Genomic DNA, 15004 nt, shown 5'->3' on the forward strand with positions numbered 1-15004 from the left:
ACTTTCATGGACATCTACTTTGGTATTTTATGCTCTCTGTTTAAGCTGATTTTGTACAATAAGTTACAGTACAGTTGCCCTGAAGTAACCCCACCAATGCTGGATCAGGTGGAGAAGAAATAATGATTCCATTTAGTGGAAAAAGAGGGTGTGCATCTCTCCTGTAGCTGGCCAACTGTACAGTGGTTCTATTGAGAATGGACATTTGTGTATCTTTCTCATACATGTGTGGTTTGGCACTGAGAGAAAGAAAAAAATAATCTTTCCACGGTTGCCACATCATCAGGCAGCATGCTGGCACAGTGTACCCATGACAGATCTTCCCAATAAAAGAGCAACTCAATGACTTACTGTTGAAGCCAGATTTTTGTCGTGAGAGTGCGAGGAATGCAACAATTAAAGAATGAAGAGAGACTAGTGGGAATCCTTTCCATGCAATGCACCCTCTGTCCGTGTAATTCAACACACCTACCACACTGTCAACATGTCAAGGAATCTGAGTTGCTGCTGGCACCATCATAAATTAGGAACTCACAGAATCCGAGGTTTATGGGATGTAACGTGCAACATAGCAACAGATTAATTATTGCGTTTAAAAGAAGTGGACAGGTACTACTTGCCGTTCTCTCACAGTCACCATAGTTCTAACCTAGCAAAGCCAAGACCCTATCTGTATTGGGAATCATTAGTCGGCCTTACAGCTTCGTGTTTCTAACCATTCCTTATACAACCAGAGGCAGAAGGAGACTATATTTCAAACAAGGCTTCCTTGACACAGCTGTGAGGTGGATGGATTGGAGTTTGATGATTGCCATAAGTGGATTATTTTTCCTTACCTCAACTCCCTTTGTAGGGGGGCCGTCTTCCAACCAAATCCAACAGTTTTGGTAGGAGACAGTGGGTGATGGGGAAGACTTAAGTATGAGGTGGCTACATTGAATTACTAACCAAATGATTCTGATGGAGTTTATTTGCAGTTCTCTGACCTTCTTCATGCTCCCAGTTTGCATAGAGGGTGACTCAGGAAAGCTTTGAACCTCAAAGGTTCCCATCTGGAATTTGCAGAGGCATCCTGGTTATTGACTGCAGGTGCTAACATTGTTGGCAGATTGTGGGGTTTCAACTTCAGCTTCTAGTCAAACCAGAATACCAGGCTTGAGCCCGGCCTAACCAGCCATGGGAAGGGATGGAATTGAGACTGGAATCCGGAATTTTTGGCTGGAATCTAAAGTGCATGTCTTTATATTTCCCAAGCGCTGCTTAGAACTGGGCTCTGCTGATTAGGAGATTGATTTTGATAAAAGTGCAAAGGAAGAAATAAAGAGAATTGAATCAGAAAACTCCATATCAGATTTTTTTAAAGTATCAATTTGCCCAGGACTGGAATATGCACAGTAAGAATTGTAGTGTTCCATGCATCATAGTGAATTTGAGAGAATACCACCTATATTGTAAATGTTGATGTTGTCTTGTAGTTATAACAATGAGTGGGAATTTATAGGGGCTGAAAAATATGGCAGAATAGCGTGACAAGTCAGGAGCAATTCATTGCACCTTTTAACTAAGTTGTTGGCGAAATTCTTGCTAGGCTGCGATGGGTTCCTCATTAAGAGAGATTACTGCTTATTAATGATCACATGAACTGTACATCCAGTCTCTTTAATATGCAGCTTCTGATAATTGCATCTGCTCTGTGCAAACTTAACATTGAGAATTCTCAACATGAAACCCAGAGTGGGTGCTTGAAGATTTTTGTAGTTTCCCGTGATTTCTGAAGACTTGCTCCAGAGGACCTCCATGTTGGATATCAGGCACCGACGTCTCAGGACATGGTCCATGGGCATCAGCTGCATGCAACCAACATGTGGCAGCCTCTAAGTCTACTTATGGCATATCCCTGATCCACTTACAGACTGTTTCTGCACTTCAATGCTACATCTTGGGATAACTCCCACTGTAATGCTGCAGCCAAGACACAATGCCTTGGGGACACAGATTCAGCTTCTGGACTGGACTAAACTGCATCTCGGGGCTGTTTGCCTACTGTCTTAGTGCCTACTTACTCTGAACATACCTAGCTGCTCCGAACACCCCTATCACTCCTTGGCTGGCTTCTTTTGCACCTCGCCCCTCAGCCAGAAGTACAAGGCTCAGAGTACTACTGTACTGCACAGCCCCTAAACCAGGGAGTGTATTGTCACTGTCATCAGTCCTGTGTCAAGTCAAGGGTGTAAGCCTTCAGTCAGGGGATTTTGGCACACTAAGTCAAGGGCAGCCCCCACGACCAGCACACAGGCTTGGACACTGTTGCCAAAAGCAGAGTACTCAAACCTTTTACCCAGTGAAATAACTGCACAGAGGCCTGTTCCTGTCACTGGGACACCCTTTGTTTACTTATGCACAGTACACTGGCTGTGACCAGCCAGCTCGGGATCATTCTTCAACAGAGGAGACTCCAATCTCCTGGTTATACCTGTTTTTTTTCTCTGAACTGAGGCGATTCTAAATCCTCTGTTATTATATTTTTGTCCTTTCTTCCTAATCTCCTCATTTCCCTCCTCCGTTACTGCCATCCAGCAGTAATGCTTCCCTTGGTTACATTGGTCAGTCAAGGTTCTCCTGCCTGACTCAGGTTAACAATCCCAAACAAGGACCTCAGCATCGACGAGGTCCACCTGGTTCCGATCACCACACCCAGATATTCTTTCCTTGTGTGACAGGCAAAAGGCAGGGAACTGACGCAGAACTTAAACAAACCTTTCTCTATTTTAACTCTTTAAGTACCAATACTTAATATAAAACATTCATTCATTGCAACATTTACTTCTCGCTTCATCTAGAATGTAGAATTAACTCAACTTCAAATCCGGACCAACCAACCCAACCACCCTGTGGTTCAACATTTCAATTCCCCCTCCCACTCCACCAAGGATATGCAGGTCTTTGGACTCCTCCATCGTCAGACCACAACAAAACGACGGTTGGAGGAAGAACGCCTCATCTTCCGCCTAGGAACCCTCCAACCACAAGGGATGAACTCGGATTTCACCAGTTTCCTCATTTCCCCTCCCCCCACCCTGTCTCAGTCAAATCCATTGAATTCAGCACCGCCTTCCTAACCTGCAATCTTCTTCCCGACCTCTCCGCCCCCACCCCAGTCTGACCTATCACCCTCACCTTGACCTCTTTCCACCTATCACATTTCCGACGCCCCTCCCCCAAGTCCCTCCTCCCTACCTTTTATCTTAGCCTGCTGGACAAACTTTCCTCATTCCTGAAGAAGGGCTTATGCCCGAAACGTCGATTCTCCTGTTCCCTGGATGCTGCCTGACCTGCTGCGCTTTTCCAGCAACACATTTTCAGCTCAACTTCAAATCACTTTGTTTAACTTCACTTTAGCTTACTTTAACTTAATTTACATTGAACCCCAACTCTAACTCGATAAGCTTGGTTTGAATCACATACTACTCCAATTCAAGTGAAGTGGCCAACTTTGTTCTCCATTTAGGTCTCGCCCCATGGTTCTTTGTTCTCTCTGAAGATTTACTTCAGGGCATGTGCTTCACAAATGTGGTGTGGGAGTGTCTTCTGAGAAAATTCCTTGGTGGTCGTTTCCAGGAAGGTTTCAGGCATTCAGTCAATGAATTGATCAAAGCCTGATCACATTGTTTGATCCCAGTCAGTGGAGTTTACTGGTAACAGCTCCAAGCGACATTCCATACTCCATGTAAGGTAGTAGTGGTACCAGTGTGTTGAGAAAGCACCATGGCACTTGCCTTATTTGGTCAACACAGGAAACTGCAGGTCATAATATGCCCCGGATGCAGTTTAACTATGGTCAGAGTTTAAAATAGCTTGACCAAAGTTCCCAGCCTGCTTGATTATAGCTCTTAACTAGTCGAGTAAGCATTTCTGCTGCTGGCTACCTGAACACAACATGGTCAGTCAGCCACTTGAGGTGTGCTGGGTCAGAATCCAATCCTCATAAGGGCTGAGGAGCCAAACACTGGACAGCTTAGCACCCATCTTGACTCTTTCTGTGCTATTTTGGTTCATTTTGAATGAGAGAGAGGCAGATATGAAAGGAAATGAAAGTGAGTGGCATAGCTGTTACTGTTGGGGAGGTGTGCTGAGTGAGTGAACAGGCAGCACAGCGGGCAGGCAGGGTTAGTCATGTCGGGGATTGGGATAAGTTATGGTGAGTGAAGGAAAGATGTGGCAGACCCTTGGTAAAACAATGGGTACAGTAGTAGAGTGAGTATGAGATATCAGAGAGACGATGGTGGCACATACTCTGGCAGAGTGGAGAGGATCATTGACCCGGTTCTTACACTGCTGGGCATTCCTCCAAATGGCTCGAACCAGGGGCAACCTCGAACCAGGCTGGCATGGTCTGGTGTCATGCCCTTCACTTCTGAGGGCGTGGAAAAAGGATATCACACCTCTGCGTCACCTCATTCAGCTGGAGCTCCAGGTCCATGCCATCAAAGCAGGGTGCCAATTTTCCCTTTATTTTCTCTGTCTGTGACAAACCTCAGGAATCAGGCAGGGCAGCACCCAGTTGACAGGGCTTGTCTGGTTCCACAGTGGCCTTTTAAAGATGGTGCTGGTACCAGGGATCTAGTCCATTCCAGGATATCCATTGACAATAAGAAATGGGAGCAGAATTAGGCCATTCTGCCCATCAAGTCTACTCTGCCCTTCGATCACGGCTGATATGTTTTTCAACCCCATTCTCCTGCCTTCTCCCCAAAACCCTTGATCCCCTTACTAATCCAGAAATTACAATGCTGGGAGTGAGGAGTTCCTCCAAATAGGGAGTGGGAGAATGGGTCTCTAATCAGACGATAAGGATACCATTGGGTATTTGACCAGGTGTGTTTGGTAAGATGAACTTGCTTGGCCTCACGGAAATAAATCCTTAATGAAACATGAAACTGGCACTTAGCTAAATAAGCTTAAGATTTAGCCCAAAGCAATTTCACACATGTACTTTCTACTCATGAAGCAGAAGTTTTGTTCAAACAAAAGTCACCATATTACAAAAAGATGATGAAACGGTAACATTTCTGTAAAAGATATCTCCAATATACAGGCTCACAGATGGCAAGCTTATTGATTCAGTTGACGAATGAGGAGAATTTAGGGATATTCTCTTAAATAAAATCAAAATGAACCAACATTACACATCTACTTCTCCCAAAAATTACTTAACAATGAACATATGGATTAGGAACAGAAAAAGGCCACTCAGCCCTCCAGCCTGGTCTGCCGTTCAATAAGACCATGACTGAGCCACATGACTTCACATTCCCACATTCCTCAATACACGATCATCGATTACCAGCCCATTTCACACACATTCTTCATATAATATCATTAAGTTCCCTTAAATATGTGAAAATAATTTAAGATAATTCCAGACAGTAAAAGGTAGGTTTTATTTCAATGATCTAAAGGTCTCTGATTTTATGGTGTGGAAAGTACTAACTTGATTCTGTAATGCATCTTGATCAAGTTAACAAGGAACAGCTTTTTAAATAGGAACACTGTAGGCCATTTGACACCTGTAGCCTGTTGCAGCATTCAATAAGAGCACATCTGATGTTCTATCTCAATTTGATCTTGCCTCACTATCCATGTATCTCTTTGATTTCTTTCCTTTCAAGAAATCTATCCCTCTCAGCCCTGAGTATTTTTAATAACTGAGCATCGACTGTTCACTGCGGTAGAGATTTCCCAATGATTCACTAGCTTTTGAATGAAGGAATTTCTCATTTCAGTCCTCAGTTGCTGATTTCTGATTCCAAGTCTGTTACTCCTCAATTTAGACTAGACAGCAAGGGAAACAAAGGGTTACGGATAGGGAAATAAAGAATGGGAAAAAAGAACTCTCCCAAGCCTTTTAACAATTTTATATTCTTTGATTTGATCACCTCATATCTTTCTAATCTGGGGGGAATAAATGTCTTGGCTTCTCAATCTCCCCTCAAAGAATAGTCCACTCATCCCAGGAATCAGATTAATGAACCTTTCTTGTACTCTGTCTAAGGGAAGTGCATGTTGCCTTATGTAAGTAGGCCAAAACTATAAACAATACTCCAGGTGCAGTCTCACTAAGGCCATATATAATTGTGGTAAGATATTTTGCTCTTTCTTTTCATTTCTGGGATGTAAAGTATGCCAGTATAGCCAGTATGTATTGCCCATCCCGAGTTTCCTTCTTGAGCTACTGCAATCCATTTGGTATTGTTAGACCCATGATGCTGTTAGGGAGGGATTTTCAAGATTTTGACCCTGTGACACTGAGGAATAGTGATGTATTTCCAAGTCAGGATGGTGAGTAGCTTGGAAGGAAACTTGAAGATGGTGGTGTTCCCACGTATCTGCTGCTATTGTCCTTCCAGGTGGTAGTGGTTGTACATTTGGAAGGTGCCGTCAAAGGAGCCTTGGTGAGCTTCTCCAGCATTTGTAGATGGATGCATTGCTGGTAATGTTGGTGATGGAGGACGTAAACGCTTGTTGATACGGAGCCAATCAAGTGTACTGCTTTATCCTCAATGGTGTCAGGTGTCTTGGATGTTATTCAAGGTGAACTCATGTAGGCAAGTGGGGAGTTCTCCAGCAACACCTGACTTGTATATTGTAGATGTGAGCAGGCATTGGGGAGTCAGGTGTGTTACCTACTGCAGAATTCCTAGCCTCTGACTTACACTTGTGGGCAAAGTATTTATATGGCAAATTTAGTTCAATTTCTGGTCAACTGTAACCCCCATGATATTGATAGTGAGAGATTCAGTAAGGGTAATGCCATTGAATTTCAAGGTCAGATTCTGTCTTGTTGGTGATGTCATTGCCTGGTACTTGTGTGGCAAGAATGTCACTTGCCACCTGTCAGCCCAAACTTGGATATTCTCCATAAATAACAACTTCTATTGTGGCATTTGGATACCATTTGGATACAGAACTGGCTCAAAGGTAGAAAACAGAAGGTGGTGGTGGAGGGTTGTGTTTCAGACTGGAGGCCTGTGACCAGTGGTGTGCCACAAGGATCAGTGGTGGGTCTTGCTTCATTTGCACACAGATGGTGTCAGGTATTTGGGGAGTTGTGGATGGTGCTGCCCGTTGAGCTATCATCACCCACTTCTGACCTTATGATGCACCATCATTGTTGAAGCAGCTGCAAATGGTTGTGTCTAGGACACTGCCCCTGAGGAACTCCTGCAGAGATGTCCTGGAACTGAGATAATTGAGCTCCAGCCACAGTCTCTGTGCCTGATATGGCTGCAACCAGCAGAGAGGTTTTCTCCAATACCACTGACACCAGCTTTGCCAGGGTTCCTTGATGCCACAGTCAATCAAATGTTTTCTTCATGTTAAGGTCAGTCACTCTCACCTCACCTCTGAAAGTCAGTTCCTTTGTTTGTAATCTTAATGAGATCAGGAGCTAAGTGGTCCTGATTGAACCCAGACTAGGTGTCACTAAGCAGGTTATTGCTAAGTAAGCGCTGTTCGATAGCATTGTTGAAGACCCCTTCATCACTTACACCCCATTATACCTTTATACTCTTGACACTCATGCTCCATCTTATACTTCATTCCCTTTGTAATAAAGCTTAACATATAATTTGTTTTCTTAATTACTTGCTGTACCTGCCTGTACTGGTGAAAGATTGATCAATTACAATTGCTCCATGAATGTTCATTGTGAAAAATAACAGGTCATGAAACTTCAGCAGAGAACTTGTATTTTACAAAAAAAAGCTGGTGTAACATTTCTGAGGTGCTCCTTCTGATCTGTTCCTCTTTATCTGAAGAGGAAGTGAGGATTGCAGATGCTGGAGATCATAGTCGAGAGTGTGGCAGCATCCGAGGAGCAGGAGAATCAACCTGATGAAGGGCTGATGCCCGAAACGTCGATTCTCCTGCTCCTCGGACGCTGCCTGGTCTGCTGTGTCTTTCCAGCACCACACTCCCAACTCTGTTTATCTGAAGAGTTAGGACTAAGAGGACATTAGGTGCCTTTGTGTAAATCATGGTTCCAATATTCTTTTCAGAAACACTGAATCAAATTGCAATATAATCTAATGAAGCCCTCCAGTTCCTTGAGTACATATATATCTAGACTGTAAGTAGCGGCACATTATTTAACCTAATAGTTTTCACAGCAAAGCCTGGTCCTCTCCCCATTTGACATTTGTACATACACATACATATTCAGCAGGGTATAATTGGACAGTAATTCAAAGAAGGAACTTTGTTCCGTCTCACTTTCTCACCTGCCCAAGATTCTGAAGCCAAATGTAACATTGGATGCCCGCAACATTCCAACATAGTGACCTCCCACACCAGCAGCTCTCTTTTATACTTGGCATAAAAGTATTTAGAAGGCTTATTCAAGGCTGTCTAATAATAAAAAAAAGTGTGGATCAATCTATTTGGAGCTTTTATAGTACAACGGTTCATAGTCAGCACAGACATGGTGAGTCAAAGGGCCTGTCCCCGTGCTGTGATGTTCTATGCCCTATAAAACTCTGTGGCAAGTGGGATAAACCTGGACACACTGGCTCAGAGGTCAGGACACTACCTCAAAGAACCACACCCCAAAGGTTGATTGAGATGCCATGTCTACCCTTTGCCAGATATGGGTGTCTCTGTTTTCTCAAATTACTTAAACTGATCTTGGTGACAGTGGACAAATTAAAATCATGTCAAGTAGGACTTCCAATGGTACTGTGACTTGCTTATAATCAGTTTGGATCCGTCATTTCGGCTTGAGCCACAGGTATGCAAGATCTACCTCTCAGCCGTCCACACAACCATCAGCACAGTTTCAAGGTTGCTGGTATGAGAGCTGTTTAGACCTAGCTCAATAGCTTTCTGATCAAATCCTCAGAACCAACTCAATGTGCACAAACTGTACATGAATACTTGTGACTTTAGAGAGAGTGAGTGGAAATCTCAAATGTGCGTCTTGCCAAATCTACACCACAACATAAGTGGCACAAATTCCACAGTAGAAGGACTTGTTGGTTTTGTGGAAACACTTCACATGAAATCAGTTCTGGTCAATAAACTGGCTAGAATATGGAAATTCAGCATGAGCTGAGCTACATAGAAATATTTGCCTTTATGGTGGTGGAAGGCTTCTGTCTTGTGAGATGATGGATTGGGTCATGTTGGTTAAATCCGTGTTAAGCATTGCGTAGTGTGTGGCTCTGACTCCCACTCTCTCTTACAGTTTCTGCCACATTATTTGCTGCAGAGAAAGACAGTGGGCTGAGAAGTTGCTCTTCACTGGCCCTAAGTCTACCACTAGGTATTCTGAGCCATATAGCAGCCATCCACTCAACTGCATTAACCAGACCCTGAGGTACACTTAGCTCGAAACATAAAACTATTCTGTTCAGGTTTCAGATCCTTTCTCAGAAATGAAAATTCCTCGCAGCTCACTCTTTCTCAGCAGCATGACTTATTTTTAAATTTGAAAATCCAAGCAGTTCAATACAATTCTAAGACTACATAATTTCTGCACTTAAACCTGCATTTTTCAAAACAAGCAACTTAAAAATGTGTGAAATAACAGACATTACACATACCAGTCTCTTGGGAGGAACTTAATGACATAACAATTAGCATATACCATACAGCCATATCTATATCGAGACAAAACATCATGGAATCTCTGGCATCAAAATGTGCAGTTGCACACTGCTTTCCATCATTAATTCTTTTACAACAGTATCTTTGTCATTTGATTCGTCATTACTTTGTTTAATGTAGCTTAGCCTCCTTTTGGAAACAAACTGTTCTTAATTTTAGGATGAAAGCTGGGCATCCAAATCCTTTGTGGATCACCCTGTTCAACTCTGCAGGTATTTGCTGCCTGTCCTCAAATTCTTCAGCCCTTCTCCTGCTCCGAGTTTCCTGAACTTGGTCTCCTACACTGACCAGATGAAGCTCAATGTCAGCTTCAGAAACAACACCTCATCTTTAGACTAGACACCCCCAACTGACTCAACGTGAGCTCCAAAATTTCAAAGTCAGAAATCACATGACACCTGGTTATAGTCCAACAGAAGGAGCTTGGCACTCACTCAAAATGTCCAGAGAGCTGGTGCAAGCAGAATGGAATGAAAGACCTGGTGTTTTGTGTCAATTCAATTCTGTTGCTACAGGAAGCACCTCTGTGAAAATCCCACCAAGTGACTGTTTCCATCTGAGGGCGTGTTCAGGACCCAGAGACAGTCCTGACTTCTGTTTCCCAACTCTGAGGGAAATTCTAGCCCCAGGAATTTATGTTATGGAGGAGTGAATTACATGTTTAAAATAAACAGGAAGTACTGGGGTGATTCAACAAAGGCAGCATATACGGAGAGAGAACCTTTTGAGTCCACTGACTATATATAACCTGTCAGACTGTACCCTAGTGTTGTGTAACATCTGATTTTGTCCACTCCAGTCCGACACCGGCATCTCCACATCCAATGTTTCAGATTGCAAACTGCATTGCCATTTATTTTCCCTTGTCTTTTCTGCATCGTTTGGTGCTTGGATGAAAGCCGTTGATCTTAATTCTGTCTTTTTCTCGCTAAATCTTCACTGGGCACATCTTTTGTTTCTTGTCTCATTTTTGGTACCTTCTTCCTTGCATCATTATCCCCAACCAATTCTTGCATTTCCAGTTCTGATAAAAGGCCATTAATGTTTTTATTTGCTTAATCTTGTACTTAATTTGTGGTGTAAACATTCTATGAGAAGTACCTCCTGTTATTACTAAAAGTGTAACAATTTGTATTATGCATGAATTTTGTGCTGCAAGCAGTTATTTAGGCAGTGAGAGAAATTAAATCTTAAGCTTCTATTTAAGTATCTGCAAGGTTAATTTGACAGTGAGACCATAATTTACTCCTGAAGTCTAAGTTAATAGTGTGAGAATAATATCTGATTAAATGCGACAAGTTACGACTAAATCAGAAAATATCAACATTAGCATACTGCTGGACTACTGCAGCACATTTACACATTTCTCATGTTTGGCACAGAGTGCATTTAATCTTTTCTATATCAATGAGCAGCATCAGCACTACACCTTCAGTTTTCACAGACATCCAATTCACGTTCCATAGGAACTCTTTGTACACTAAGAAACTCAATTTTCCAGCTCTTCGAATCAGTGTCAAAATGTAATTTAAAAGCAAAATACTGTGGATGGTGGAGATCCAAAATAAAAGGTCAGTGGACTCAAAAGGTTTTCTCTCCATATCTGCTGCCTGTTGAATTACCCCAGCACTTTCTGTTTATTTTAAATATGTAATTAGGTCCTCCACAACATAAATTCCCGGGGCTGGAATTCTCCTCAGAGGTGGGAAACAGAAGTCAGGGCTGTTTCTGGGTCCTGAACACGCCCTCAGACGGAAACAGTCACTTGGTGGGATTTTCACAGAGGTGCCTCCCATATCAACAGAATTGAATTGACACAAAGCACCAGGTCTTTCATTCCATTCTGCTTGCATCAGCTCTCTGGACAGTTTGACTGAGTGTCAAGCTTCTGCCTTTTGTCCATAGCTCTGCGTCTTGTTTCTATTTAAATAATCATTCAATGCTGTCTTGAATATCTCAACTGAACCTGAATTTACCATACTCGCAGGCAATGCATATGAGTGTGTGGAAAAATATTTTCTCACCTCCCAACTGCAAAATGCACTACCCATTTGATAGGATCATGAACCCATGTCCCAGAGCATTAGCCTTGGAGAAGGGTTCAGTTTAGCTCAGTTGGCTGGACAGTTGATTTGTGATGCAGAATGACATCAATGGCATGGGTTCATACTCCTGCACCAGCTGATGTTACCAGGAAGGACTCTCTTTCTGAACCTCTCCCCTTGTGAGAGGCATAGTGACCCTCAGCTTAAACAACCACTTGTTATTTTCTCTAATGAGAGTGCAGCTCTCTGGTAACATTATGGCAAATTTACTTTACTCTTGGAGATTGGCCCTTTGTGCAATTAAGCGAGACAAGTGGATTCTTGAAACCGGACTGGTGGCCTACCAACTTGACTTGGAAAAATGATCATTATCTATCCAGGTGACAGGACATGAACAGAATTTACTTTCTTTGTTTGCACTCGATTGTTTATAACTTCTGAATTAGTTCACTTTCACTTACAAATCTATGTTACAAATAGTATGGGCAGCACGGTGGCTCAATGGATAGCACTGCTGCCTGAAAACACCAGGAATCCAGGTTTGATTCCACCCTCGGGTGACTGTCTGTGTGGAGTTTGTACATTCTCCCTGTAACTGTGTGGGTTTCCTCTGGGTTCTTTGGTTTCCCCCCACTGTCCAACGTGGATTGGCTATGTTAAATTGCCCATGGGTGTCCAGGGCTGTGCAGGCCAGGGGGAGTAGCCATGGGAAATGCAGGGTTATAGGGATAGGGTAAGGGGGTCATTCTGGCTGGGATGCTGTTCAGAGGGTCAGAGTGGACCCGATGGCCGAATGGCCTGCTTCACGCTGTAGGGATTCTATGATTCTCAGAAATATGCACCATACCACACTTTCAAAAGATTAAATATTAGCATAATCAAAATCTTGGAATGGGACGAGAAAGGGCACAAATGAAATTGTTTTGTATTTGTTACTGGTCACTTTCTTCCACAGTTCCATAATTGGAAAACATGATGGTTTGAATATGGACTTCACATTTCTATGCATCAACTAAAGTCCCTTATGTTTGGCCAGACAGATGCTTATTCGAAAACCACAGAGACATCCGTTGAGAGAATGATTCAGCAGGAATGGAGGTACTGATATTGGAGCAGTCTGATGTTCAGATTGGACTAGTGTTGTGTGGAAAAAAAAGTTACAGGACATTCCTCAGATCCTGTTATAGACACTGAAATTTCCTATCCTTTATGCCCCACACGAATTGCATTATATTACAAGTCAAACGTGCATTGCATTGCTTTTAGGAAATCTCTTTCTAAATTTGATCAAAGCTAAAGTCATAGTCCTTCAAGATTAAAATGATAAATTCAGTATATTGCAATGTTGATTTAGGGTTTAAAGTTTTGCACTATTTCTACTTTATAAAGATTTTAACATTGGTCCTTGCGGATCCACTATACCAGGAGGTGGTTCAGCCTTCTGCTTGCAAGTCAGGTTTGCAGCTTTCATTTTGCAGTAACCAGATAGTTTTCCCACATTTCAGGATCGGTGAGTTAGAACTCTGCCATGACCGGGGAAATCCTGATTACCATGTTTTCAAGACTTTCTGAAAGACTGGCAATGGGAGGGCATGGCACCATGAGGAAGAGCATGTTGGTTGAACCATGGAGAGAGGGTGGGACACTTTGAAACAGAAGATCATGACGTGAAACCCATAGAGATCCAGAGTTAACAAACATAGACTTAAATGGTCTAAAAATTAACAGGCCCCCAAAATCTTGATCATGTTAAATGCTCTCAACATTGTGGTGAGGTTGAATGTGGTGCTCAAAACAGTCTAATCTATTGATTATTACATACTGTACAACCAACATAGTGAAATCAACTCATCAATCCTCCTTACTCAATTGAGTAAAGTTACAGGGCCTAAATCACAATTGCCAATTGAATAGTCCCATCAGTACCCCCAACCCATTGAGCAAGAATCTGCTTTTCAAAGTCCACTCTCATAGAGTCATACAGTCAAACAGCAAGGAAAGAGATCTCTCAGTCCAACCAGTCTGTGCCGACTATAGTTCCAAACTAAACTAGTCTCCCTGGCACGCACTTGGCCCATATCCCTTCAAACATTCCTTATTCATATAATTATCCAAATACCTTTTAAATGCTGTTACTGTACCTGCATCCACCACTTCCTCTGGAAGCCCATTCCACACACCAACTGCTCTCTGTGTAAAAAAGTTGCCCCTCATGTTCTTTTTAAATGTTTCTCTTTTCACTTAAAAATATGCCCCCGTCTTGACATCCCCCATGTTAGGTAAAAGACACCCGTCATTCACCTTATGAGTACCCCTCGACTTAATATACCTCTTTAAGGTGACCCCTCAACCCCCTTCACTTCAGTGAAAGATGTCTCAGACTATCCGGTCTTTCCTTATAACAAGCCCTCCATTCCTGGCAACATCTTGGTAAATCTTTTCTGAACACTCTCCAGCTCAATAATATCCTTCCTTTAACAGGGAGACCAGAATTGGATACAGTACTCCAGAAGCATCCTCACCAATGTCCTACATAACCTCAACATAACATCCCAAGTTCTATACTTAAAGGTCTGAGCAATGAAGGCAAGTCTACATGTGATGCAAACTTCAAAGAATTATGTACCTAAACCCTTACCTCTCTCTGTTCTACCACACTACCTTTACATAAGTTTAGATTCTCTACAGTATGGTAACAGGATCTGCGACCCAACAAGTCCACACCAGCCCTCCGAAAAGTAACCCACCCAGACCCATTTCCATACCCTATATTTACCCTCGACTAATGCATCTAACACTATGGGCAATTTAACACGGCCAATTCACCTGACCTGCACATCTTTGGATTGTGGGAGGAAACCGGAGCACCCGGAGGAAACCCACATAGACATGAGGAGAATGTGCAAAGTTCTGCCCTTGTTTGTTTTAACAAAATGCAAATATCTCACATTTGTCCAAATTAAACTCCATCTGCCACTCCTCAGCCCATTGACCTAATTGATCAAGGTCTCTATGTAATCTTAGATATTTTTCTTCACTGTCCACTAACTTTGGTCTCATCTGCAAACTTACTAACCATGATTTCTACATTCTCATCTAAATTATTTAGATATAACTATTTATTTAAAATGTTTAAATAAACAAACAAATCTCATGGAGATTTAGGCTTACACTAAACCTCGTAACTCCAAGACAAGCACCCATCCTATCGTCAACCTTCACTATCCAGTCAAATTTTCTGTTATTTGGCTTCAATTCCCACCCTCCTCCCCACTTGTGCAAGACTTTGGTCTCAG

The 15004-nt window shown here is 42.5% G+C and overlaps 1 protein-coding gene across 4 annotated transcripts in view; it reads right to left on the reverse strand.

Annotated features, from left to right (window-relative positions):
* Positions 1-15004, reverse strand: part of znf385c (zinc finger protein 385C) — a 433208-nt gene that overhangs the window by 359088 nt on the left and 59116 nt on the right. The window lies entirely within an intron of this gene.

Source organism: Chiloscyllium plagiosum, unplaced genomic scaffold (genome assembly GCF_037043375.1).
Source record: "Chiloscyllium plagiosum isolate Xiang-an unplaced genomic scaffold, Cpla_swu_hap1 HiC_scaffold_32, whole genome shotgun sequence".
In the NCBI taxonomy this organism is placed as follows: domain Eukaryota; kingdom Metazoa; phylum Chordata; class Chondrichthyes; order Orectolobiformes; family Hemiscylliidae; genus Chiloscyllium; species Chiloscyllium plagiosum.